At 40.5% G+C, this 27,916-nt stretch overlaps 2 long non-coding RNA genes across 5 annotated transcripts in view; one reads left to right on the top strand and one right to left on the bottom strand.

Moving 5' to 3' along the window:
- LOC120384507 overlaps positions 1-27,916 on the bottom strand; it is a 146,148-nt gene that overhangs the window by 89,614 nt on the left and 28,618 nt on the right. The window contains exon 5 of one of the 4 annotated variants that reach the window (XR_005588922.1): positions 7,029-7,166. The exons of the other annotated variants lie outside the window; for them this stretch is intronic. This is a non-coding gene — a long non-coding RNA (uncharacterized LOC120384507). Of the gene's footprint in view, positions 1-7,028; positions 7,167-27,916 lie in introns of those variants that run through there. 4 annotated transcript variants of the gene reach the window in all.
- LOC120384508 lies at positions 98-4,553 on the top strand. The gene is made up of 3 exons (XR_005588926.1): positions 98-156; positions 1,167-1,364; positions 3,470-4,553. It is a non-coding gene; the product is annotated as an uncharacterized LOC120384508 (long non-coding RNA).

Genomic DNA, 27,916 nt, shown 5'->3' with positions numbered 1-27,916 from the left:
TTAAAAAGGAGCTCACTCCAGTCAGGCAAGGAGGAGCCAGAGGAGAGGAAGTGCATGTGAGGAGCTGGGAGTAAGAGGCACAAGGAGCTGAGAGTGTGCGCTGCTGGAGGACTAAGGAGTACAAGCATCATCAGACACCAGGAGGAAGGTCCTGTGGTGGGGATAAAGAAGGTGTTTGGAGGAGGCCATGGGGAAGTAGCCCAGGGAGTTGTAGCTGTCATGCAGCTGTTACAAGAGGCGCTATAGACAGCTGTAATCCACAGGGCCCTGGGCTGGAACCCGGAGTAGAGGGCGGGCCTGGGTTCCCCCCAAACCTCCCAACTCCTGATCAGACACAGGAGGAGTTGACCCAGACTGTGGGGAAGATCACTGAGGTGAGCAAATCTGCCAATAAGCGCAGGACCCACCAAGGTAGAAGAGGAACTTTGTCACAACTGGAAGTCATGGATCTCCCAGCTCCCTCAAAATTTTCATAGGTGGTGAATGCAGAAGAGAGAATATTTAGGACAGTTGTAGGAATTAGATGATTCCTCCATCCCCAAACACACACAGTAAAACACCTAATCTGTGCAGCATTTCATATACCAAGAAGAGCTAGTTAATCAGTTGGGTATTTTCATGAAAGTCTATGAGTAATTCACCAGACTGGGTATTTTAATTGCATCTGGCTTAATCATACAGAAGATGTATCCATCTCCTCCAAGTATTCTATGAGGATGAAATAGAGAAGCTGTTGAGTATCTAATTAGCTAAAGCTAATTCAGGAAAGTATCTAAGCACATGTGTAAGTCCATTAACATTGATGGAAGTTAAGAATGTGTATCCTGTCCTGAATATCATCTTGAATCAGAGCCCAAAGCAGGTAGGAGCGACTTGCTAAAACCATTGCAAACTAAACGTATACACATGTAAAACTATTTCCTGAACATATCTGATGAGAATCACAAAGATAGAAAGTTGAGCCTGTGGTGAGAAAGGAAAGGGGATCATGTCACATTTTTAGTTCCTTATTGATTTTTTTGAGCTATACTGTGTCCTAATTACAAATTTTGTCATGAAAGTTTGAGAACTTTTGGGTTCTGCTAGTGGGGCATTGACAACCCCTTAAGACTCCTGTTTTCAAACTAGTTGATTTAATTTTAATGTGAATTTTAATTCTGCTGCAGCCAGGCTAAAGGAGACCAAGTCAGAGATACAGACGGGGGTGCATGTTCTGAGCCCTGAAAACAAAGACAAGAAGTATGAACTTGATACACACTGCAAATGAAACTACTTGAGGTGCACATGGTGCAACATGGACAAAGCAAAAGGCCAACAAAAGAAGAGCAAGATGATTTTAGAAGCAGCATTTTGGATAGACTGGGGTAAGATTAGTATCAAAAATACCTAAAAGGCAATCAAAGGAAGAAGACCAGGCTCTGTGTGATGGATATGTGGGGTTGATTTGTAAAACATTATGAATGAAATAAATTACCTGGGTTATTAGGATAGTTATTGAATGGCCATACTGGGTTACTGGAATGTTTACTGTGTGCATGTATTTGCTTAGTTTAATAGCGGGGCTGAAGCAAATGGACCTGCCTAAGCTCCAGGAGATGGTAAGTAGACCTCAGTGGGAACAGGATTTTCCATTTTGTGGGAGAAATTTTTTTTCCTAATCCAAAATGGAACAAACACTTTCAACATTTCCTGAGAAACAAAATTCATTTTGAGTCAATAGAAAAATTGTTTCAATGAAATCAAAAACTTTTGTTCTGATTGCGAACATCCAGAACTTGTAAAGATGGCTCTTTATATGCCATTTTTATTCTGAAAAGTCATCTTGAAGTGAAAAATTAACATTCTATTGCAAAAATGTCAAAACATGACTTTTGACATGATCAGAATGCTTTGTTTCACTTTTTAAAACAAAATTTTATCAGAATCAACATTTTTTGAAACATTCATTTAAACAAATGGCATTTTTCAATCAAAAACTCTGACCAGCTCTAATGGTAAGACACAGGGAAGATAAATATACATTGTTTTCCTATTTTAAAATCCTATTCCCTTTTGCTGTGCTGTATTCCTACTGTTAAGATTAAACAATACTTTTCTTTATGAAAGTTGTCTAGTCACTATATTAACCACAGGTCCCAGGGCCCGAAAGGGAAGACTTTGCAAGTGTCAAACCCTGTCTGGCCTGCTGAGTAATCACTCTTGGGACAGAGGGGGCTGTAGCCTTGGGACCCAGTCTAAGAGTGGGAGAATCATGGGATTTCACTCTAGAAAAGATAATGTCATGAGATCTAACATCTGAGTGGGTGACCAGAGAAACACCTCAAAGTTCAGATGCTCATCTCACTGCCAGAGAAAGGGTCAAGAAGTGCAGCTAGTCCTGTAGCCATGAGACTGTGAACCAGTGACTCAGCCACCAGGATGGAGAAGGAGGACTGACTGGATTTTCAAGATGTTGCAAAGGAAAAAGGGGCAGGATTTGAACACAGCGTGGATGCAGAATAGAAAGGAGAAGGTGGAGTCAGAGACAACCCGAACATTGTGTGTTTGGGTGACAGGGTGATGTTGCTCACAGCAAATGAGAAGAGAATAGAGGAAAGGGGTTGAGGAGTTTAGTTTTAGCCATGCTGAGATTTCAATTGCAGTGAGATTATCCAATACAAAAGGTCAGAAAGACCATGAGAGATGAGAGACTAACACACTCAGACAGGTAGACCTGAGAGTCATCAGCATAGGGATGACAGGTGAACCCAAATAAATGGGGAATGTCATTCAGTGAGAAGATACAGATGGAAAAAAGAAGACTAAGAACAGAGCCCTGAGGGACTGCCACAGAGAAGGAAATGTTAAAGGAGCAGATAGGGAGGAGAAAGGGGAACTAGGTGTGGACGATGCTGGGAAAAGACTATCAAGGAAGTGGGAGTGATCACCAGTATCAAAGGCAGCAGAAAGGACAAGGAGTTGGAGCAGAAATCACGAGACTTCACTAGAGATTCTGAGGGCAGTTTCACTGGTGAATAATAAACAGAAAAATAATTCACTTGTGGTAGGAATATTAGTATGAATATGCATTTGTGGTAAAATTCATGAAGCTTTCAGAAATTAATATTTTCCCAAGGGGTTGCAATTGTTCAAATATGCACAATTCATGAGTAACACAGCAGTGTGAATCAAGAACAGCACTGCTAGTTGTAAAAATATTGGTGACTTTTCATTATGAGTATTTTAAAACTATTGATCTAACTCTCAAGTGGTGATAGGTAAATTTTCAGATCTTTCTTCATGTGCATGCATAAAAATACATGGTGTCTCAGCTAGCAGGTGCAGGCATCTGCTCGCACTCTTTATGCGGTTTATCACATGTACTTATTCCTGTCAAACCCATTGTAACACTGGCAGAGCCTGTAAGCTACCCAAACCGGTTACTTCTGGGTTTCTCACCCAACCCCTTTTTTTCCCTTCCATATAATAGCCAAGGAACTATTTGATGGGATGTACCTGGCCTTTGCTAATCCCCACAGAAGGCCCTGTGGTCCTGCTACATCCTCCCCCAGGAAGCAGTGATATGAGAGGAACAGCGCAGTGAAGGTGGGTCCTCCAGATCTGGCTAGAGAAGCCACCTTGGAGAAGCCATTTTAGAAACTACAGAAACCTGGTCCCTCCACGACTAGGGGGGCTAGCAACAGCCAATCTGGGTCCTTTTGGCCCAGCTAAAAGGAGCTGAAGGGCCCTATTTGGTCAGTTCCTGGCTGGGACCAGAGAAGTGAAGAAGGGCGCTCTTCTATGGCTGAAGGAGCCTGACAATCAGAGAGAGCTTATGGCTACCTGAAATTACATAGCTAGGATTGTGGAGAGAGAAGAACATGAGATAGGGCTGGAGATAAAAGGGTCCAGCAGGATGAGGCCCAGGGGAAAGCAGCAAAGGATTGAAGTGAACAGTGTGCTCCTGTGTAGAGGGTCCGTAGGCTGGAACCCGGAGTAGTGGGCAGACCCAGGTTCCCCAGGTAAAATGGCATAAACCCCAAGATGAGGACAGTTCTTATTTGGGAGCCCGAACTAAAGGGCTGAGAGCCAGGGTGAAGGCCCTAGAGAGGGCAGACAGGCTGTTTATTTGTTGGACTCTTAAATACCCAGGAAGGGGTTCATTTGGACTTTGTGATTTGGCTGGAGGGCCAAGCCACTGAAGACCTCTCCCCATGATCAGCCTGCAAGGGACACCAGAGTCGAGAAAAGAACTAATACCGCACCCCACCACGCAGAGGGCTCAAGAAATGAGTGCTCCTTTACAAACCAAAAAAGCAGAAAAGGTGGCATTAAGGCGGTGTTAAAGTCAACATCTCTCATTATAACAGGCTACATCATAAAATACTCCAAAATCTAGTAAAGCTCAGATATGGATCTTCACTTCAAATCTCCAAGTTTGGGAACTTTGGCTTCAGATCTAGGGTTTGGGCTCATGCCTTATAGAGCATTCAATGTGGTAAAGTTAATGAGAGAAAATCCTTCCCTACCTTCTGGATTTTCTTGCATTTCAGTTTTTAGTTTCTCCAATTAAAGTGACAGGCACTTTATGGGGCAGGGCGGGGGGTGGGAGCTATACAGGTGCAGGAATCATATGGTAAAGAAATTGATGTACTAGCTCCCTCCCTCCCCCCAATGGCGGGGAGAAAGATGTGTAGCCGTAGACATTATAACACACTGGCTCCTCAATACTCAAAAAGAGCAGACTGGATTTGGGTTTCTAATGTCTCATCCAAAAGACCCACAAGGGACACTAAACTGATTAGAAGTCAATGCATCTACTTCAGAAGGCTGAAAGCTCAATCAACCTTGCCAAAGTTTGGAATTAAGTTTAAAGGGAGTCTAGGAATTTATGCATAAACAACTAAGCCATCCTCTCAGGCTATTTTGCTCTTTTTTCCTTGTTAAAGATGTTATGGAACAAATAATTAAATGTACCTACTGAAGTGACCCTGAATTCCTTGAACTGTTTTGTTCTTTGCTTTTTAACCTATTTATTTAAAAATCAAATCTGAAATATGAATGTTCCTGCCAGGCATGTATAGTGCAGTATTCTTTGTTATCTAGGAACAGAATAAGCTGTTTTCTATTCATTTGATTTGATGGCTTTTGTCCTCACAATATGCCAGTTCAGTAGTTCACATATTCCACTGGTTTTTCAATGCTTCCTAAAGCCCAGAATGACATTATCGTTTAAGTATACAAGTCTGTCATTAAGAAAGAGGTAGCACAGAAAAGTCACTGTACAGTGCACTAAGATATTTATTAGTTACCTAATTGTAACTGTGATCAACAAACTCTGCTCCCATTCTCTGTTTATTGAGCTATATTGGAGAAACATATGGTCTGACATTCATAAGAATACGAATAGGGTAGCAGGACCAGTCAGGTCAGACAGAGTTCAGTTCAGGCAGTATTTTGTTCTCTTCCAAAGAAATTTGAAAAAGTCCCTTGGTAACACTTACACACACACAAAAACAAAACAACAAACCCACCTCTTGCAGCTGTGTTATTTGTAAGAAGTCCATTTTAAAACTTCTTTTTAGCAATTCATCTAGGACCCAAGCCAGATACTTCAGTTTATCCATTTACTTCAATGGTCTTTGGATCAGATACTTATTGCATTTGTTTGTTTCTGAGGCAGAGCCCACAACTGATCAAATCTAGATCATTTCTAACAGCAACAGAAAGATACCTAGTGCTTTATTCCTCTTCTGCTCGTCTGTCATTAAAATCAGCTTAATTTCCAGGAATATTGCAGACCCACAGGCAGATTCTATAGCTACACCAACAATAAGACCATACATTATTTTCTTATTTGAAACTTAAACTTTTGTTTTTATTGGTGTCAATTATAGAGCTGGTCAAAAAATGTTCATAACTTTTTTTTGTCAAAATGGCTTTTTCTAAAACAAATCAACTATTTTAAAAAAATCAATTTTCAATAAAAAAAGTTCAGATTTTTCTTTACAAAGGCAAAGCTAACCAAATATTTTAGTTGTTGTTTGCCAGACAGTGAGGGGGGGTTGGCCTTGGGCTTTTCAATTAATTTTTTTTATATAACAATGAAAGATTTTCATTTTCATCAAAACTATTTTGCAGGGAAAATAAAATAATTTTCTTGAACAGGTCCAAGTACAACTTCTCAACATTCTTGAGAGAAAAAAATCCCTTGAAGTGTATCGAAGATATACTAAAGAGCTTAACTTCTTTAGTTTGAGAGATGAAAAATGTAATGCTGTTGTGGCTCGTACTTGTCAGTGGAATCACATGGTTTGTGTTATTTCATGATCTTTGCAGTATTGGGAGAGAAGGTTTTTACTTCACTTTTTGTAAATTATTTAAATTACTTTTTATTAATACATGTTGCTCTGAACCATTTTCAACAACAAAAATAGCTTTTACAGCAGACAAAATGAAAAACAGGCTAATAGTTGCACTAAAGGGCAGTTTTTATCTTTTACCTGCAAAAAACAAAGATCTTTCAGACAAATACTGATCATTTCTTACCAATTGTGATTAAATGTTTAACAGTTTTTACAGCCACAAGAAGTTTTTGCACACATTTCTATTGACAGATATTAACAGTTATTGACAGTTATTAATAAATAATACCAGGGATACTTTCAACATGATTTTTTTAGCTTGGATTCTTGGAGGAAATAAGTACCCCCCACTGCTAGTTTGGGTGGATGGAATCGCACCCCTCTACTGATTCACTAATACCACTCCCTAACGTGCACTGTTGACATCATGGTGGTAATGCCTGTGAGCAGCAAAACTGAAGCTGGATGGTTCGGCAGGCACTGTATCCTATTACTTACAGTCAGGCAACTAGAAAATATAAGCCCAATGTAGTGACTAATAAACTGCACATTCTGAATATCTGCAATGAGGCATTTCCAAAGGGATCAGATATTAACAGTTATTCCACTACACATTCTGGAAAGATGGTATAATGCAGCTTAATCCTTCAGGGGCACAGGACTGCAAATCTTGCGCCATAAATAGCACAAACTGAACCCCAGAATCTAGCCTGTTATTCCATGGTACCTAAGGTGCTGATCCTCTGATACAAGTTCTGCATTGCTTCATTCCCTTCCTGGGGTGTTTATCTCAACGGAGTGTCAGAGCCATGTTTTTGACAGCTGTCACAGGATCGTATAGATAAAACAAAAATTGTCTCAGTTTTACCTGAAACTCAAACTGATCCCAAACTGATTCTCTCAGGTAGTCTGAAAAACACCTGGCCAACTCCCTTCCCACCCACATACCCATACCCAGTCTTTTAACTTTTCCTAAGCTTCCAGTTGCTTCCAGTTCCTGTAGCACTCAGGAAACAAAGTATCTACCTACTATCTAGAACAGGGTTATTCTTCCTCCCGTTCCTACCTTAACTTGAAGCATCAAGTAGAAAAACTCTCCAAAGAAAGCCAAGTTTTTGCAAAATTTCCAGATGAATTTTGCAAATCCAAGAAGTCTGGAGGGCAGTGAGATGAGCATCTGAACTTTGAGGTGTTTCTCCAAAATAAACCTAAACACAAAACCTTTTGAAGTTTCCCCATTCTCTGTCCCTGGAGATTCCATTCCCACCCTGCGCAAACGAAGTGATGTTTGAAGTGCTCTGTCAGCAAATCTGATTCTACACATTTGGCTCATTCTGGGAGCTCCTTTATTTTGCAATCTATTCAATGATCCAAGAATATCTAGGGAAAGCTTTCATAAAATGAAGAATTCGGGGGGCAAACATCAATTCCATAGTGTAATAGACCAGTTGCAATGAGCTGCATAGCTCTTACAATCTTTGTCGCTAACCTGGCCTAATGCATGTAGCAAGAGGGAAAAGTGTTGCCGCACACAGTGATGAAAGAAAGAGGGGATTCTACCAGAACAAAAGAGATTGTTATAAAAATATCTGGAGCAACATCAAAAGTGACACAAGATCATGGGAAAGGAGCATGGACATTAACAGCAGTATATCCAGGTATTCCACACATGCACAGTATGAAAACATTAACAGTGAGCAAGAAGAGGCTAAGAAAAACCAAAGAAACACTCACCCTACAGGATCCTTCTGGGCTTAAGTGAAATTCTGACATAAAAAAGGGTTTCTATTACACTGGATGTGCATACTGTGCTGGTGCAGATATGGACATAGGGTCATATAGCTATGACTACAAAATCTGAATGTCTACTACTGAAGCCAATGACAATAGGCTTGGGGACTTAGGGATCTTGCTACTATTGAAGTCAATTAGGGTTTTGTCTTCGACTCATTTGGGACCAGGTCTAGGCCCATTCTCAATAGTTAGATGTCCATGATAATAACTTAAAATCTCTCTGTATATGAGGTACACCTCTACCCTGATATAACGTTGTCCTTGGAAGCCAAAAAATCTTACCGTGTTATAGGTGAAACCGCGTTATATTGAACTTGCTTTGATCCGCTCCACCCCGCCCCCCCCCCCGGAGCACTGCTTTACCGCGTTATATCCGAATTCATGTTATATCAGGTCATGTTATATTGGGGTAGAGGTGTAATTGATGTGTTTCCATCATAAGTCATGATATGGCTAATATCTGTAATAGTGCCACATGTAGTCATACATTTATTCTCCATAAACGATTTGTATATTCCTTCTATAAGGCTATTTTTGGAGTACGCAGTTTAGGAATTAATTCTGTTTGTACATAACCAGATGTTAACTTGTTAGAAAAGAGTCTGGTGGAGTAAAACATTTAGACTAATACCAATAATCCCAGTGAACAAAACTGATGTTAACTAAATACTTATTAGAAAAATAGCCCTAAAATAATGACAAATACATCAAATATTTTTAAAAATCTTCTGCAGTTTGAATATAATCTGTTTTTATAGTCGATGATAATATGCATGGGAGAGTCTGGCATTTCAATATTTCCTTATCTTGCTGGTTTTCTTCCAACCTCCTGTTGCTATGTAATGATACAAAAGGTCAAACTCACAAAATTCCTTAAAATTTGTTTAAATAATAAAAGCAGCAAACTGGCTACAAACCACAGCATAATTGCTGTGACTATAACAGTTTTAATCCAATTCAGGAGAAGAAAGGATTTTTTTGGTTTGCCGTCTGGTAGCAAAAACTCATTCAAACAATTTCAACTCTAATCGGCAAAATATTAATCTGTCTAGTTCCTGATCTAAAAGCTACCATTCTCAAAAAAACTTGCATCTAATCCAATTTGAATATTTTAAGACTGTATAACAATCCCAAAACATGACCTCTGCTGAGAATAACTACAATTATCCACAGTATGCATGTGCAAGTATATTCATACATACTAATATTTCCTATCTTACACAGTTTCCATAGCACATTCTATTTCTGATTTGCAACAAAGAATCCTGTGGCACCTTATAGACTAACAGACGTTTTGCAGCATGAGCTTTCGTGGGTGAATACCCACTTCTTCTTGCATCCGAAGAAGTGGGTATTCACCCACGAAAGCTCATGCTGCAAAACGTCTGTTAGTCTATAAGGTGCCACAGGATTCTTTGTTGCTTTTACAGATCCAGACTAACACGGTTACCCCTCTGATACTATTTCTGATTTATAATTATTAGAAGCCTCAGGGTACACTACAAAATCTTAAGAGGAATCTCACCAAGAGAATATTTACTCAAACTATGTTTTTTAAAGTATATTATAAATGTGAAATACAACAGAAGGCTTTGATGTAGAACATTACAATAAGCTACATTCTAGAAGAGTACTATACTCCGCTTCTTGTCAGAAAATCTGCACAAAGCAAGGGGAACATGCAGTGAAAGTTTTCCACTGGCTTTCTCAAAAACCCACAGAGAATAGCATACTCCATCTTTTTGGTTATTATGAGTTGAATATGTCGAGTGCATGGTTTTCTATTATTTGTTGTGGCTTGCATGATTTTAACCAGGTTAAAATACATTTATTACAAGATAAATTGCTTATGTTAGGCACAACTATCGTAAATTCAAAACCAGAGAACATATTTCGTGCAATCCCTATGGATGGATTTCATTATTTTCCAAAACTTCCACAGCTGTAATACTCACAAAGCTTTTTCGTGGTGGAAACAAAAAATCATTTTTTCAACTCAGAAGTGTACTCAGACACAGCTGTGTGAGCATACCCAAATCTGCCTAGTGGAAGAAATTCTCAGTTTGGTCATTCATTATATTGATAGTCTGCTTTGAAATATCTACACACACAAAACATAGAGCTGATTGAATAGTGGGAAATGTCATCCATTTTACTGCCAACGTCAGTGCTCACGTTGGCAATCTGTTCTCCTTCAAATTCCTCCTTAAGACTGCCCTCTGTTGTGATGCTCAACTGGCTCGTTGATGAGTAGGTTGAGTATAAGTCAGCAATAGCTGATATTATTTATTTGTAAAAGGGGATAAGGAGAGAGAAATCTTTCATACAATTCAGAACCCCAAAGCTGTGCAGACACCTAAACCATATAACTTTGCATGAAACTTTATGACTATTGTGTGTACCTCTGTTTATCTGATTATGATATAGTCTTGCCATAGGAGGACACAGAGATTAATTCCTGCAGAGGTCAAACAGATCATGTCCCCAGGAAATGAGTATAACGGCCAACCATCTACCAACACTTACAAGACAGTGACTGTATTGTTGTCTTTGATGGTCTACCTCTACCACTGGTGTGTTCACCAAATGAGCTTGGTAAGTGGTGGGAGGCCCCAGCTTGTGGACCAGAACAGCAGCAGCTGCCTGGTTTTAAAAAGAGACACTCCTAGAAGCTCAGGGAAGACAGGAGACACAAAGGCAATGTTTACTGGGAAGCAGACTGAAATGCAATCCCCAGAAGGGAAGGTACCTGAGATAAGGTGGGCCTGCCTAAGTTTTGAGAGAATTATAAGCTTTAGGTACTACAATATGCATGCAGACTCTTTGTTACTTTAACCTTTTTCTCTCTGAATGTGATGTTCCTATGGATGAATAAATAACATTTTATTCTGAAGCTGTTCTGAGCCACTGTATTTACCCTGGTCAGAGCTCCCAAAAGAGAGTCTCTTGCTGAGGAATCACAGTTGGTAACAAGGAGTGCTATCGCTGAGGGATCTGGTCTGTGAGTGGGAGAATTGTGGGATTCTACTCTAAGAGGAGTGGAGGCACAGAGTTTGTCCCTTGAAAGGGTGCACTCATGAGTAGAGCTGGGCAGGAAACTGTTTTCCCATCCCAGTAAAATTTTCAGGATTTCAGAATTTTTCCCATTCCACACTGGGACAAAACTGAGACTTTTTAAAGCATTCTGCAAAAAAAAAGAGAGGAAGACCCTACCCCAACAACCAGGTGGTTAAGGCACACTCTTCTGGGGTGTGGGACACCCAGATTCATAGCCCGGACTGGAACCCAAGTCTTCCACATCCCGAGTGCCCTAACCACTAGGCCATTGGCTCTGCTGGGCGGGGGGGGTAAGTCGGTCTGTCTCCCTCCCCCCACCCCGAGCTAAGAGGCCTTTCTTGATGAACGTCAAGTCAAAACTGGTCCTTTCCCACAAAACCTTTCAGCTTCAAAGCCATTTAATCCCACCGACCTCTACTTGTGAGATACTCCCAAGGGACCAATGGGTGGGGTACCCTGTAACTGCAACACTTTGCAATATTATTGTTACCCTCAGCCTCTCTTCCTCCCTCCCACCATCTCTCCCTCCCATTTTGTTACCTTCGCTTCCTGAGTCATATTTTGAGTTAAACTGTAATCTCTCCTAGTGTGTTTGTATAGCACTGAGGATAATGGGACCCTGATGCTGTTTAGTACTTTGGGTGCTACTGCAGTATTATTAATAAATAATACCAGGGATACTTTCAACATGATTTTTTTAGCTTGGATTCTTGGAGGAAACAAGTACCCCCCACTGCTAGTTTGGGTGGATGGAATCGCACCCCCCTACTGATTCACTAATACCACTCCCTAACGTGCACTGTTGACATCATGGTGGTAATGCCTGTGAGCAGCAAAACTGAAGCTGGATGGTTCGGCAGGCACTGTATCCTATTACTTACAGTCAGGCAACTAGAAAATATAAGCCCAATGTAGTGACTAATAAACTGCACATTCTTGAATATCTGCAATGAGGCATTTCCAAAGGGATCTAGAGACAAAGAATTATTTGCTGAATAAAACTGAACAATTTCAAAACCAAAAATACATTCAAGAATTCATTATATGTTCAAGAACAATTTCTGAAGAGGAAAAGAGGCAAAATTCAAACAAATAAATTTCATTTTATGAATCATTCTATCAGCTCTACAAGAAACCCTGATTTGAAGCTTTTGGGGACTGATTTGAAGCCTGGGAAGCATAGTATTTGTTAAAGCAAATAAGCTCCAATAGCCCATAGCTCCATCTAAACTTTAATATAATTTTAAGGCAGTGGTATTCTGCCAGACTAATAAAAAAAATCAAAATTAAACAAAATTATTTTAAGTCTTCTTGGTATTAAATTACATATATTCCAAACAACTTCACTAGGAATACAACTTCACAATGCAAATGTTTAAATAAATTCATTCTTGCACAGTTAGTTTTCATATTCTATCACTTTAGATTACGTGTGCCTATAATTCCTACTTCGTGGTGGTTTCAAATCTGTATTACAAACTTACATTGGTAGCTTGCCAGCTGAGGTACTAATACAATAGTTTGCTTCAGGATGCAGTCATCTATAACTAATTTGTGAACAATCTTTAAAGAACCATGCAACTTTTCTTACCTTTTCTGAAGGAGACTTAACTTTGCTCCTAATTTAGCTTGAGAGGAAGGGTTTATGGCTTCCATGATGACTTCTCAGATGAAGTGAAGAAAAAGTGCATGTGGGCCCTCAAAGGGAGTAATTAAATATTCTACAACATGAGCAATAAATTATTGGGGTTTATGATGGAACCTGAAGAAAAAATTATGAGACTAAGTAGGAGAGGACAGGATATTCTCATCTACCAGTGGAACAAGAGAACAAAGTTATCTGGAACAGTATCATTGAAGTTATTTAAAAAAAATCTTTCCCTTCCCCAACCTAAAATTAGATTAGATTAAGGTCTCCTGTCCTAGAAAAACCTCATCTATTTATAAACTATGTTTACAGTGGACTGTACAATACATTCCCCATATATAGCACTTTGCTTGTCAAATACCAACCATATAATATTATCTAAAACATTATTAATTGTCCTTAAGTCAGCAAATAAAAATGTAGATGTTTAAAAGGTTTAGAAATGCAGATAGAAGCTGTACCCCTACTATACATGGGCATATACTTGCTGATCTTAAACACAAAAAAGAAGCTTACAAGAAGTGGAAGGTTGGACAAATGACCAGGGAGGAGTATAAAAATATTGCTCAGGCATGCAGGAATCAGGATCCAACTTTCACACTTGTGCAAGGCTAGTACAAGTAACAAGAAGGGTTTCTCTCCACACAAGAACAAAGAGAAAGAAAGTGTGGGCCCCGCCCTGAATAAGGAGGAGGGGGCAACCTAGTGACAGAGGATATGGAAAAAAAATAATGTCATTTTTTTTTGTCTTCTGTGACAAGGGTCAGCAGCCAGACTACTGCACTGGGCAGCACAGCATGGGGAGGTGACCAGACATCTGTGGAGAAAGAAGTAGTTCAGGACTATTTAGAAAAGCTGGACGAGCACAAGTCCATAGGGCCGGATGCACTGCACCTGAGGGGGCTAAAGGAGTTGGCGGATGTGATTGCAGAGCCATTGGCCATTATGTTTGAAAATTCCTTGTGATCGGGGAACGTCCCGGATGACTGGAAAAAAGGCTACTGTAGTGCCCATCTTTAAAAAAGGGAAGGAGGAGGATCTGGGGAACTACAGGCCAGTCAGCCTCACCTCAGTCCCCGGAAAAATCATGGAGATGGTCCTCAATGAATCAATTCTGAAGCACTGAGAAGAGGAAAGTGATCAGGAACACTCAGCATGGATTCACCAAGGGCAAGTCATGCCTGAGTAACCTAATTGCCTTCTGTAACGAGATAAATGGCTCTGTGGATGAGGGGAAAGCAGTGGGTGTGTTATTCCTTGACTTTAGCAAAGCTTTTGATACCATCTCCCACAATATTCTTGCCGAGAAGTTAAAGCAGCATGGGCTGGATAAATGGACTATAAGGTGGATAGAAAGCTGGCTAGATCATCGGGCTGTACAGGTAGTGATCAATGGCTCCATGTCTAGTTGGCAGCTGGTATCAAGCGGAGTGCCCCAAGGGTTGGTCCTGGGGCTGGTTTTGTTCAATATCTTCATTAATGATCTGGAGGATGGTGTGGACTGCACCCTCAGCAAGTTTGCAGATTACACTAAACTGGGAGGAGTGGTAGATACGCTGATAGGTAGGGATAGGATACAGAAGGACCTAGACAAATTAGAGGATTGGGCCAAAAGAAACCTGATGAAGTTCAACAAGGACAAGTACAGAGTCCTGCACTTAGGACAGAAGAATCCCATTCACTGTTACAGACTAGGGACTGAATGGCTAGGAAGCAGTTCTGCAGAAAAGGACCTAGGGGTTACAGTGGATGAGAAGCTGGATATGAGTCAACAGTGTGCCCTTGTTGCCAAGAAGGCTAACAGCGTTTTGGGCTATATAAGTAGGGGCATTGCCAGCAGATCGAGGGACGTGATCCTTCCTCTCTATTCGACATGGGTGAGGCCTCATCTGGAGTACTGTGCCCAGTTTTGGGTCCCACACTACAAGAAAGATGTGGAAAAATTGGAAAGAGTCCAGTGGAGGGCAACAAAAATAATTAGGGGTCTGGAGCACATGACTTATGAGGAGTGGCTGAGGGAACTGGGATTGTTTAGTCTGCAGAAGAGAAGAATGAGGAGGTATTTGACAGCTGCTTTCAACTCCCTGAAAGAGGGTTCCAAAGAGGATGGATCTAGACTGTTCTCAGGGGTGGCAGATGACAGAACAAGGAGTAATGGTCTCAAGTTGCAGTGGGAGAGGTTTAGGTTGGATATTAGGAAAAACTTTTTCACTAGGAGGATGGTGAAGCACTGGAATGGGTTACCTAGGGAGGTGGTGGAATCTCCTTCCTTAGAGGTTTTTAAGGTCAGGCTTGACAAAGCCCTGGCTGGGATGATTTAGTTGAGGATTGGGCCTGCTTTGAGCAGGGGGTTGAACTAGATGACCTCCTGAGGTCCCTCCCAACCCTGATATTCTATGATTCTAAGGAATTTCAAAACTCCACTACATAGCAGGCAAATGCACTAGCACAGAAAAAAACGCAACCTGTTAAGCAGAGTGACCACTCTTCTTTGAATGAACAAAGAATACTAAGGGACAGATTGTGGGGACATTGACAGGCATTCTGCCTCAGAGATGCATAACCAAATCAGCAGCCCTTTCTGGGGTGGTGTGTATATATTAATACCTTCCCTGCTGCACAGCTCTTCTCCATGAACTATTGCAAGAGTGGCAAGCAAGAGATTAGCAAAGGGTTAGAACTTCTATTCCTGAGTACAGGGACTGCAATTTTGTCTGATTCTTATATAAACTACATTGAGGTGTAAGGGGGGAAACATGGCAAGTTGTGCCCAAATAACACATTCCAGCCATATATATATGTGCATATATGCATATATGCGCATATATGCAACTGCAAGGCAATTATACATGCTCTGTTCCTTTGGATTCTCAGCCTCTAGGCATGCAATCTTCTTTCTGTGGCAAGTAGATATAAGTATGCTGTACAGTCATATGTTGTTTTCTAGGCAATACAATTTTTAAAAGTGCTAATTCCTTTGACACCATCACAGAGGAGGCAGGTTCCCATCAAACATAAAGAGAACATCTTTGCTGGATAAATTTGATACCTATTTTACCCTGGGAGTAAACTCTGAAAAGACAAACATTTTTGACATTTGGCATGCAAAATGAAACTTCATCTCCGTGTATTCTGGCTGACAAAAAACACCCAGTAAAAAGAAAAAAAATGCACACTAATTAATTTACTTAACAACCACTAATAATTTTCCCATATTTATGAAAACAGAGTCATTGTTACCAGTTACAAATAATTTAAGTCTGACTCATTTTCAGGATTCCACAGCACAAGGCACTCAGTATTCTTTTCATGACACTATCTGGCTTCAATAAAAACAACAGTAAAGAAAGTTTAAAAGTAACCATAATAAGCAAGTCTTAGTGGTGGGGAGGGTGGGAGAGAGGGTTCAGATAGAAATGAGCAGGATGTTAATATCTAAAAGCAGAAGAGACCTAGCTAACCTCAAAGGATTATTTTATAGACCTCAGATGCCTGCAGGTAGCATGTCTGTCTCAGCTACCCTTATTTCTTTGGTGTCACTTAAGACCTTTTGAGCTGCTTAGCACTGTGAACTTTTTTTTTTCAGTCTGAAATAAATGCTACAGTACAGTAGGTACAAGGTGATACTGAGGGTTGGTCTACACTTAAAATGTATACCACCATAGCTGTGTTTGTCAGGGGTGTAAAATCATTTATACTTACAACAGAGCTATGCCAACAAACCCCCAGCATAGACACAGCTATGCCAACAGAAGAGCATTTAGGTAATGGTGTTCAGGGAAGTAGTGTTCCCAGACTGTTAGAAAAACTCCTGCCAGCGTAGGTTGCACCTACCCTACGGGGCTTTGTCACCACGGGCTCTGCAACATAGACACAGTCTGAGTTTCTGTGTCACTGAGTTACATAGTGCGGTGTGCAGCTATCATCTTGCTCATTGTGTGACTTTCAGTAAGTATGTGATATTTCAGCCTACCCCTCCACAAATTGATATAATCATATTTACCTGCTTCGTAGGACCAGGCTTATGAATGAACTTTTGGGGATCTCAGAGAGTTTTATAAATGAAAGGTAGGATTCCTGCAATGAATCACAGTAATTATGCAACTATTCATATTTTCCCCCTCTTCATACTGCATGTTTAAATCTGAGTCTGTTGCAGACAGCTGCCTTTCTGTATTCATTTCCATTCCAGCCCATTACAAAGACGACCCATGCCATCCTTTCTCCTAGAGACCTTACTTTTGTTTTTTCTTGGTTTATTCTTTTAAAGGCAATAATAAGGCCAAAATAAAAGGCATTAAAACTAATGACATTACCTAAATCACAGGACAAAAATGAACATATTCTGCAAAATCTCAAGCATTATAAATCATAATGAACTTGGTTAGTTAGATTTATCCTTGATGTAACTGCACTTAAATCAATGGGTTTAATTCTACTCTCAGCTCCACTAGTGAAAATCCTGGGTAATTCCAATGATTTCAATTGGGTTAACACTGGATTACACCGGCAAAGCTGAGAGCAGAATTTGGCCTATTGGATTTATAAATGAGATTAATTTGGTCCATAATTTCTAAGTGGTCACATGTAGTGAGGTTTAATGTAACTTTGATAATTACATGACCCACACATATATTCTATGAGAGAAACATACAATTCTGTACGTAGCAAAAACTTATAAAGAGGTTCTTAATAATTCCATTCAAAAATTCATTCTATCAAAGTTGTTTATAAGCTATGCATAGCAACTTTAGAGGCAAATCAGTTATTTTTTTCTTAAGGGTTTTTTAACTATCAAAAACTTTTAGTTTCAATATCTGTGGAAAGTCTCTGGGGCTGCATTTAAGAAATTCCATGTGTGAATGGTTCAAGCAATACTTCATAATAGCACCCCAAATTCTGCCCACTGAAAAGCTGCAAACAATATTTAGAGTTCGCAATTCATTATACCTATAAGTGCTCAGCGTAGGATGAGTGTAAATCACCCCTGGGCAGCTTTAACAAGTCCTATGGCACAACATTGCTTCGTCTCCTATCCATAGCACTGAACTACTTGATCAGTTAGTATTTATGCTTGGGTTCCTGGTGGGCCAGAGGACTGCATGGAATTTGATTTATTGAAAAGACTGCAGTAAATATTATGTTTGCACACATTTGGACATATCCCTTAAGTTATAAATGAGGTTCAAGATATGTGTGTATACAAATAAATCCTTCTTATATTGAAAGTTGCCATAGAGACACTACTTACTATTGACCAGAATGGCAGTTCCTAGAGAAGTAAACAGGGCTGAGAAGACAAGAAGATAATAGAGCCTGAGATGTAAAAACTAAGTCCCATTAATCTCTCTCTTCAATAAGCCTTGTTAGTTACACGGGGAATGAATTTGGCTCTGCGTGTTCTTAGGGGCTATTGTAACCCCATTAACTTCAGTGGAGTTACATCAGGGCTGAATTTGCCTTTTAGAGTATTACCGGTGCTCTCCATTCCTGATAAAGCTTATCTGCAGTGCTGAGCTGAACAGCAGGCCTGGGTCAATAACAAGCTATCTTCTAACTTATACTGTAGTAGTAACTTCCATGGCCCAAATATGACTTTCCATTACAACATGCCCAGTGAGACTTCTTATCAGAGCTGTTGAAAAATACTATTGTCAGAACTCAATGAATATAATACTGAACTGATTTTAAAAGCCCCTTGCAGTTCACCAGATAAATTTTAAAATATATGTTATTTCACCAGTCCCAGCCCCATCCAACTTTCAAACCCTTGTTGTGTCTCTTCTCAGCCAACTCTGCAGATTAACCAAAGTATCTGTGTACACACCACAGTGTTCTCCTATCTTATCAGCACGTTCCTCCTGTTGGATTAATTCAGAGAGCTTTGACCTGCCCAGGATTTGTGACATGACCACACACCACTAAGGACATGAGGCATCTCTGTGAAAGTAAGATTGGCCCATGATCATCTTAGCTAAAGAAAAACCTTCCCTCCACAATGCAAGCCTGATACAAGAACACACAGTACTATGAATTCCTTTTTACCAAGCTGTCCTAAGAGCAGTAAAGGACCTGACCCAGAGCAGTTAAGAGCCCCTAGCCTAGGAAAGGGAAACAAAATGCTCCACCATCTAAGCTGTCATAGCAGGGGTGTAAGCATCAGAGAGGACAGACTGAGTAACTCTTGGAGCCACAAGTCTGAAAGCTGGTCAGGTGGTTTCATTCTTTCTTTCATGGTATATACATTGAGTACAAGATCTTCAGCTGGTATAAGCTGATCTAATTCTGTCTGGCCAGAGTTCTATTCAGTTTACAGAGGGTGGGATTTGGACAGGACCTTAAAAGGTGAGGTTCTGTCTGTCTGCTCCCTGTGGAGATAACATCTCACAGGACTTTTCTTCTGAGCAAGGGCTTGTCCTCCCAGATTTCTTAGTCAAACTTCACTTCTGCATGCTTGTTGCACTCTTCTCAGTTGCCACAGAAGTAGCTGGTTTTCAGCTGTGCTGTATGTATAGGGTTTGGAAAGTACTTTGAGGAGAAGAATGCTAAACATGTGATTTTAGTACCTATTCATCATTGGACAGGTCGAGATCTTTGCTGCATACTCACACAGGTGAGTAAAGGGGGCATGCAATGCCATGTTCCTTTCCTTTTCTTGCTACCCATATTATGTTGGTGCACAAGTAGCCCCCTTCATGCAGATAGGCAAGCAGAAGACAAACAAGACCCAAGAGTGGGCAGAGCCGCCGCCGCCACCTCACTTCCTTTAAAACCCTTAGCTAGAGCCAAAGCTCTGCCCTCCTCAATGCATGAGCCAGCTGAGCCAGTGCGGAGGGGAAAATAGTCTGGAACCAAGAAAAGAGCCAGGAGCAAGAGAGAATCTGAGTCCTAGTGAGGTTTCTGCTCTGCTGCTGGGGCAACGCTGCCTGTTACTCAGGGAAAACGTATAAGAATACTGTCTAGCCCTACAGTGTGGTGGGTTTTTTGTCTTGTTTTTATGATAATCTGACAACATTCAGTGAGTCTTACTTGGAGCAGCTGACATAGGGAGTTTTTACCAAATGAGAACACAGACCAGTCAAGATGAAACTTTTTGAAATCCCAAAGACCTTACTGCTTGAAATATCTCCTGAAGATTTCTCTGTTGACTTGAAGCTGTTCTTAAGCTAACAAGCTTAGTGAGCATGAAAAAAAAACCCAGCTAACCACTATACAAGCTTTCTTGTTCCGCAGCCTATATTACATAAATATGCTTTTAGTTTAAAACAAGAAAGAGAGGCATATTTAAACCTAATGGTGCCCTAATTTAAAAAGTCAAGTCCATAAAACAGTGTCACAAAATGCATAGTGATGTTACAAGGTTTACGAGAGCCGGTAAAGTTTCGTAATGTCAGATCACTGGAAAATTGAATGTTCACATTATGTTCTAGATCTTTTATTTTAATCTTTGATCAATGAAGCATGAATTTAAGTTATGTCACCCTGCTTTTAATATATGGGTGGTTGCAAGGTTATCATCAAAACTATACAAAATGCTGGCTATAAAACCCATGTTTTTACATACTTGAGAAATCAGGTGAAATTTGACAGTTTGGACACAAAACTTGCAAGGGATAAGAGATCTGAGACATTGGTTGAAATAGTAGAAATTTCCTGCATAGGTAACTGGAACTAGGGGTGCTTCCACATGTCCTGGCTTGAAGTGGTTTCCATCATATACAGAGTTTATGATTTGGTCCAATGGCTCTCAGCACCCCTACTAAACAAATTGTTCCAGCATCCCAACCTGTGAGGCAGCCTCAGTGTTTCCCATTATTTAGTCTTGCGCCCCAAAATGATGAACCCACATGAGCGGAAACTGCTACATTCCACACAGTGTGAATTATTTCAGTAACTGGTGTCTTCACCTTTGCGAAACACTCAAAGTACCTTGCTGGAACATTGGTTAAGTTATGAGTCACACATGATCCTCCTGGGGGGAAAAAAACCTCACAGAAAAGGGGAAAGGACAGCAGAGAGTTCTGCAAGTTTAAATTCATTACAGTTCTTCCCAATTCCTGACTCACAGGATAGAGGCTGCTGAGGGAGAAAACAATTTAGGCATTCCCATCACCCTCTCCAAAGTGGTAACTTCCAAATGAATTTCCGACAGGCATGTCATTAGTTAGCCAAATCCTATAGAGGGTGTTCTGCAAGTCAAGGCTGTGTGATGGAGAAGGGGGCAGATGACTGGGCTTGCCAGGAAGATACACATCATTGCCTCTACAGCAGTCACAGCGAGAATGGAACCCCTGGTAGTGCAGTTCCAGTAGAATTATGCCAGCAAGCCAAGGGGTGATTGCCAGGTACCAGGCTCCCTACAGATTGCTTAGAATCTGCTAGATTTGGAAATAGGTGCCATCATCCTTACTGCTTGGGGAGGGAGGAAGGCAAACTGCGTCCCCTTTCTTTCTCAACAGGGTGATACGGCGGAAGAGCCTCATGGAGATTTTCTCCCCAACTGTCACCCCCTGCTGGTTTTACAGTGGGTGGGAGAAGATCTTGCCTTTAGCATTTATTAATGGCAATCTTTCCTATCAAAATCCCTTTATTGTCTTTCCCTTGCATTCTGTACCCACTTCACAAAATACAGCACCGGATCCTGAGCCCATTGAAGTCAATAGCAAAGCTCCCATCGGCAGACACATGTTCAGGGCCACAACCCATGCAAAGATAAGGGATCTCAAACTTTTTCAGTATGGACTAAACTGAGGACCCCTTACAATTGTGCAGACCAATACTCTCCCATTTGCAATTTCATGACATCCTGTCATAACTACAGCAACAGTTTCTCTTGAAAAGCAACATCAAGACAAGTATTTACTTTAAGCTGTCTATTAATGCAATTTGGCAGCTAAAAATATGGAATCATGCAACACATGGCCAGCAATTCATTGCCAAAGTTGGGAACCACTGCTCTAACATATCACAGGCTACTACATGAAAGAGTTAAAGGTATCAGCTTTTGCATGTGGTGTCTCTTAATGCTCTATAAAATGAGATTTGAGGCTTCTATTGTCCCCAAGTTGTGCATATATCGCCCATTAATGTCAGTGGGAATTATACCTGGGTGTAGAGTGTAGACAGACTTTTGAATGTCTCTTTAACCTTGAACTAAAATCATAAACATATACATATATATTTAATAATACAGATTGAAAATCTGAACATGGTTACGTAAACAGAATAGGAGAGCTGGGAATGAGATAATTCCAGAATATCATTGAATACACCCTCTCTTTAGGGACTGCAGCCTGCTTTGTCAGTGGAAAAGACTCAGTGATCTAATATGGGCTTTTTTTTTTCCCCAGCTCTATCTTGTATACACAGAACAAGTTCAAAATCATTTTGTTTCTTTCTTTCCTGAGTCGTGTTGTGGTTACAACCAGACCTGAGTTAACGCATGAAAGTCCGAGTTCTGTTGAACAAAAGATACGGGGGGTGGGGAAAAAAACCTCTCAACTCCCCCCAAATCAACAAAGTGAGCTCCCTGCCTTATTTCACTGCTCCCTAACCCTTATCCCCCACTCTATATCCCTATTTTAGTATTATTTGGGAAATTTTAATTCCAGAATTGAGAATGCCAAGGTGGATTTTTGGGGTGAGCAGGACAGAATACTCACTTTCATTGCAGAAACAATATGTTCTGAAAAGAGTTATCCACCAGCTCAGAGAAGTTTATATCCTGCTCACCTTATGCAAGTAGTAATATATCTGACTAATAGAGCTGGTCGGAAAATTTTTGACGAAACAGTTTTCCATGAAAAAAATCAGTTTTATCAAAATTGAAACATTTCACAGGTGCATGTCAATTTCAATAACATTTTCAATTCATATTGACTCACTCACTTTATTGAAGTCAAAACATTTTGATAAAGTCAAAATGAAATGTGGCGGTATTACTTCAATTCATTGTCTTTCGACTTTAAGATTATATGAAAATAAAGTTGAAAGTTTTTACCCTACCAAAATGAAACATTTCATTATTATCCAAACAAAATTATTTGAAGACCTTGAACTGAAATTTTTTGGAATTTGTGGTTCTTAGGAAATTTCAAAATTTCAGCTTTTTGTTATGATTTGGAAGATTTATTTTTCAAAATGTCAGAATTTCCTGCAGAGTAGAATTCCGGTTTCCAAACTGCTCTATCAGCTCAGTTAGGCCAGCAGGATTTGGCTCATAGTGAGTTAACCATTTCATGTTATGCTGTCTCACTCCGAATAATTACATTTTTTATTGATTTTTCTTTTAATGAAGTGACTAAGTTAAGATGAATTTCCCTTTCATTGCAGCAGTTAAATTAACATCTCTGATCACTACTGTCTTCTCGTTTTGGTGCACAGAGTAGGTATAGCACAGGCAGAGGTAGTGAAAGCTACTACCCTACCAATGATCCTGAAGTGGGAGATAACCACCTCTAAGTGGAAGAGGGTATTTCGATCTTTATGCCTATTGAAATCCCTGGCATCTCTTTGGAGATCTGCCATCTAACCTTGAGAGGCTGCTATGGTAGGTGTTACATGCAATTTTCAAGATTTAGTTAAAGAAATCTACACCACTAGATTTGTTTTCTCCACATATTTGCTAATAATATGATAGTCCGCCCCAGCACACCAAGCGCGTGCTTGGGGCGGCATGCCGCAGGGAGCGCTCTGCCGGTCACCGGGAGGGCGGCAGGCAGGGTGCCTTCAGCAGCAAGCCTGCGGAGGGTCTGCTGGTCCCGCTGCTTCGGTGAAGCCGCAGGACCAGCGGACCGTCTGCAGGCACGCCTGCGGGAGGTCCACCGGAGCCGTGGGACCGGCGACCGGCAGAGCGCCCCGTGCAGCATGCCACCGTGCTTGGGGCAGCGAAATGTCTAGAGCTGTCCCGAGTCCAATGCACTTTCAATAAATGACATTTTCTCAGCTAGATTGTTTCAAGTTCTCAATCAGTGTTGCAAGATGTTTGCATCCCCTTAAGATCTGAATATGCATGCCACTCTCATACCAAAATCTGATTAATATTCAGCCTCCAGACTAGAGGAAAACCTCATCCCCTCACTCTTTAAAACACTTCCAGTTTTGAAGATGCCCATTGTTACAGCTTGGACCAGGACCATTCTACATGGTCACCAGTATGTTGCAAAAACACAGGTCCAACTCGTTTCCAAGTCAACTGGGTCTGGTTAGAATCTAGTTTGTAGCTCTAGAACTCTAGGGCACAACCCCAGAATCAAACTCCTTCTCTAACACCATTCTTTGGGATGTGGGACTCCATAGTCCAGCTGCCCAAAACCTCCCGAGTTACTTAATCCTGCTCCCCTGGAGTTCCACCTAGGCTGTGGACTTTCTGGGCTTTAGTTTAACCCTTTCGGGGACAGTAACAGGAAAACAAGGAACACAGGCTTAGCAAAGGAATTCCTTCACTGCCGTGCCTTTATCTTAAAGCACTCCAGAGTTACAGATCTCTGAAAACAACAGAAGTCCTGAGATGCATCCTCCCCTAGTCTGATCTCAACCCCTCTGTGAGTCCATAGGTCATCAGCGTTCCAAGCTAGGCAGAGTCCCACTACCCTTTCTGTCCTGCTATCTTTACATACGGTAATAGTTCCCACCCCCATCCACACAGCATCACCCCACTCTTAACAGGTATCTCTGTAATGTGTACCCACCTCTTCCCAGCCTCATGCCTGTGGGACCCTGTGTAGAAAAATCATTGGTCCATGAGAGTGGATCAGTAGCTGAGAGTCATTCAAAGTCCATAGCTCCAGATGGCTATCAGTGAGGTGTCAAGCACCTTTCCTGGGTAGGGCTGCTGTCTGTACTGTAGTACAATAGACATGTCTTGGGCAAGCTCAAGCATGTCTACAGCATATAATACAAAATGAATTTCACAGTTTGATACAGACATATCCCACTTTGCCACACCCATTTCCTACACCTACTAATGCTTTTACTTAAAACACTTTCCCATCCAGTACTGAGGTCAAGGGGACTTCTCCTGTGCCTAAGAGATCCTCAAGTGTTTAAGTACCTTGCTGAATCAGGCTCCCACAGCACGGAATTTAAATTCAGTTTTTATATTCAGTTTTTATATTCTTCTCATGCTAGAAAATAAAATTATTTAAAGCAATGACCAGGCCTTTGGTAACACAGATGCATAAACATCTTCTAACAATGTAAAGACTTAGCAAATGTACTTAATTTTTTTTTCTTATTTTTTCTCCCTGAGGGCATTGTGGGAAATTGCTTTTATTTCCTAATGAGAATTTTAAGCCTATTTCTTCAACTCCAGAAGTAAATATCTAAGCAGTAAAGCCTAAATCTACTGGTCCTTTGCTTCCTGGACTGGCACAAAGAGTAGGCTAAGAAATTATTTATTATAGAGCCACCTTGGGAACTATCAACAAAAAATTGTAATACCCGCTATCAAGGGCTAAAGTAGGGACTGAACCCTGGCCTTCAACACCAAAAGCAGAGATTTCTACTACTTCAGCAAATAGAGTGACTATATTAGCTGCTAACTTTAGTAGACTCTTATCATGTATGTGGATTAGCCAGTAGAAGGGAGACAACACATCCAGCCAGCATGCTACACGTACCACCTGCCAGAGGGTGCTACCCCTGAGCATTTGAAGTCCACTAGAGTCAAGCATGAAATCCTTGAAATGAAGTCAATGGAAGTTTTGCCATTGATGTAAATGGAGCAAGGCTTTTACCCCAAACCCTTGTACAAGTCACCACTTGTAAATTATCATGCAGATATGAGCCAAGAAACTTCCATATTGAAAGCACATGGATACGTCACTTCCCAAGCTCACACAAGCTTAGTCCTATGCTTCAACCCCAGACTTGATACTCCTTGCATTAAGGCCATTTGTGTTTCCAGAGAGAAGTCTTCCAGTTGGACTTCTTGTCTGTCTAGGTTTTGTTACAGTCGCCCATCACTATGGTATCGGAGAGCCTGCTCCAATTGTGTGTGTAGAAATTAGATTGGTGTGGCATAGTTTTGTGAGCAGCTGGTACTACAAATGCTGCTACTACCCTACTGATGAAAAGTCCTTCATCAGTTATCTTTACTGCTTTGTTAGTTAAACTGGCACTTTGACTTGAAAGCCCAAAGTGCATGGCCAGCTGCAGCCCACTACAGAGGAGTCACACGTCCCAGAACAAAATCTTTCCTTTGATTTTATTGGGCTTTGGCTCAGGCCACAGTGCTTGATGGTACTGTCCAGTGTCATTTTGGGCTCTTGAATCAAAGTTCAGTCCAAAAAGTGACTGTACAGAGTAGATACAGAACAAATATATGAAATAAAATAAAAAAGTAAAAAGTGTTCAAGCAAACATGAAAAACAGAGTTCGAGCTATGATCATCAACCAATTCAATTTGTTAGGGGTGCCTAGATTTTGCCTATAACACAGATAGCTTATCTAAAATGAATTTACCATTTATTTCATACTATTAAGGGTAAAGTTTATCACTGTGCAGAGGATCAACACAAAAGGCCCGGCTTGACAAAGCCCTGGCTGAGGTGACTTAGTTGGGGTTGGTCCTGCTTTGAGAAGGGGACTGGACTAGATGACCTCCTGAGGTCTCCAACTCTAATCTTCCATGATTCTATGAAAAGGCCAATGTACCATGTAAGTCCTATTGTTGAGGGCTTAAATGATAGTTAAGTGATTCATATGCCTTATGCTATACCTTTGCCCAGATGAAATCTGACATAAATTCAATATACATTGTACAGTTGGTGGGACATAAAACACGTATGTAAAGCAATTGATTTGGTCCTGTACCATTGTCACTCTAAACAAAATCCTAGTTTCTAGTAATTAATTTTAATATAGGCAGTTATTTATTAGAAAAACATAACCCTGAAATGAAAAACACACCCACAATGAACCATAATAAGAAGCGAATGTCCAAAAGCTATGCTGTACAGCTTTGCTGTAAGAGATGAGGAAAGGATTTATGTAATAATACCAATGTTATTTCTCGTCCATAAAAACAGAAAGCACCATGAAATAGTATTAGCTACAATTACTCTCCCTATTTAAAAAAAAAAACAACTGTATTTAGGTTAAACAAATTAATTGCTTCCAAAAGACACTGTATCACAGACTTTCCCGGACGATGTAAGAGGTTAATTTCTATTTGTGATTTTCAAAATAAGGCATAAGATAATAAATAATAAAACAATAATACATTTCTATAGTATCTGCTATCCAAATATCTCAATGTGCTTTATAAATATTTATCCTCCAAAACATCATAACTGGTTACCCTGTATTACAAATGTAAAACAGATCCCCTGAGTTTAAGTAACTTGTACAGAGTCACAAATTAAATTAGTGGCAGCATGGGGAATCAGGACCCTGATTGTTTGTCTCCCGGTCCTGTGTTTTAGCCACTAGAACATCCATCCATCCATGAAATACTACAGTCCAGAATCAGTTATGCAGATTGGATAGCACAGTATCCTTTACTCTAGCTTCTAGCCTAGCGATATCATTTTGAATAAACAGACTGAGGAAAGATAGTTTGGAAAGAGAGGAACTGTAGAAGAAAGAAACACATTTCCTACACCACAGGCATACACCCTGCCTCTGGTCTATTGGGAGCAAGATTCTGCCACACTTACTCCCACGGAATAGTACTCTGCAAAAATTCACACCGATTTCAGTGGAGTAACACATGGAGTCAAAGCACTGCTTCTCATCAGGAGGGTGGCTGAATTTGGATCTTAGATTTTAAACTTTCACTATTCACAAGTTAGACCCCTGGGCTAAATCCTTCATACAGTAGGTGCTCGGATTGGCCTGAAGGGCAAACAGCTGTAGGTTCTGTAAACACAAACTAGTCCATGTATTCCATTATAAGAGTCTGAATCTCCTCTCTGCTCTGACAGGCTGCCATCTGGAACTATGCCCTTTAATTTGATTGTTGTGTCTAATTCTAGAAACTAATATGAAAAAGGAGCCGTATACAAATCACATTTTATTAAGTGGTTTATTAATGCTGAAAAGCCATGATTGGAAATTGAAATGAACATAA

The sequence above is a fragment of the Mauremys reevesii genome, linkage group 16 (assembly GCF_016161935.1).
Source record: "Mauremys reevesii isolate NIE-2019 linkage group 16, ASM1616193v1, whole genome shotgun sequence".
In the NCBI taxonomy this organism is placed as follows: domain Eukaryota; kingdom Metazoa; phylum Chordata; order Testudines; family Geoemydidae; genus Mauremys; species Mauremys reevesii.
The sequence above is the reverse complement of the archived record's forward strand: the minus strand, read 5'-3'. Positions and strand labels throughout refer to the sequence as shown.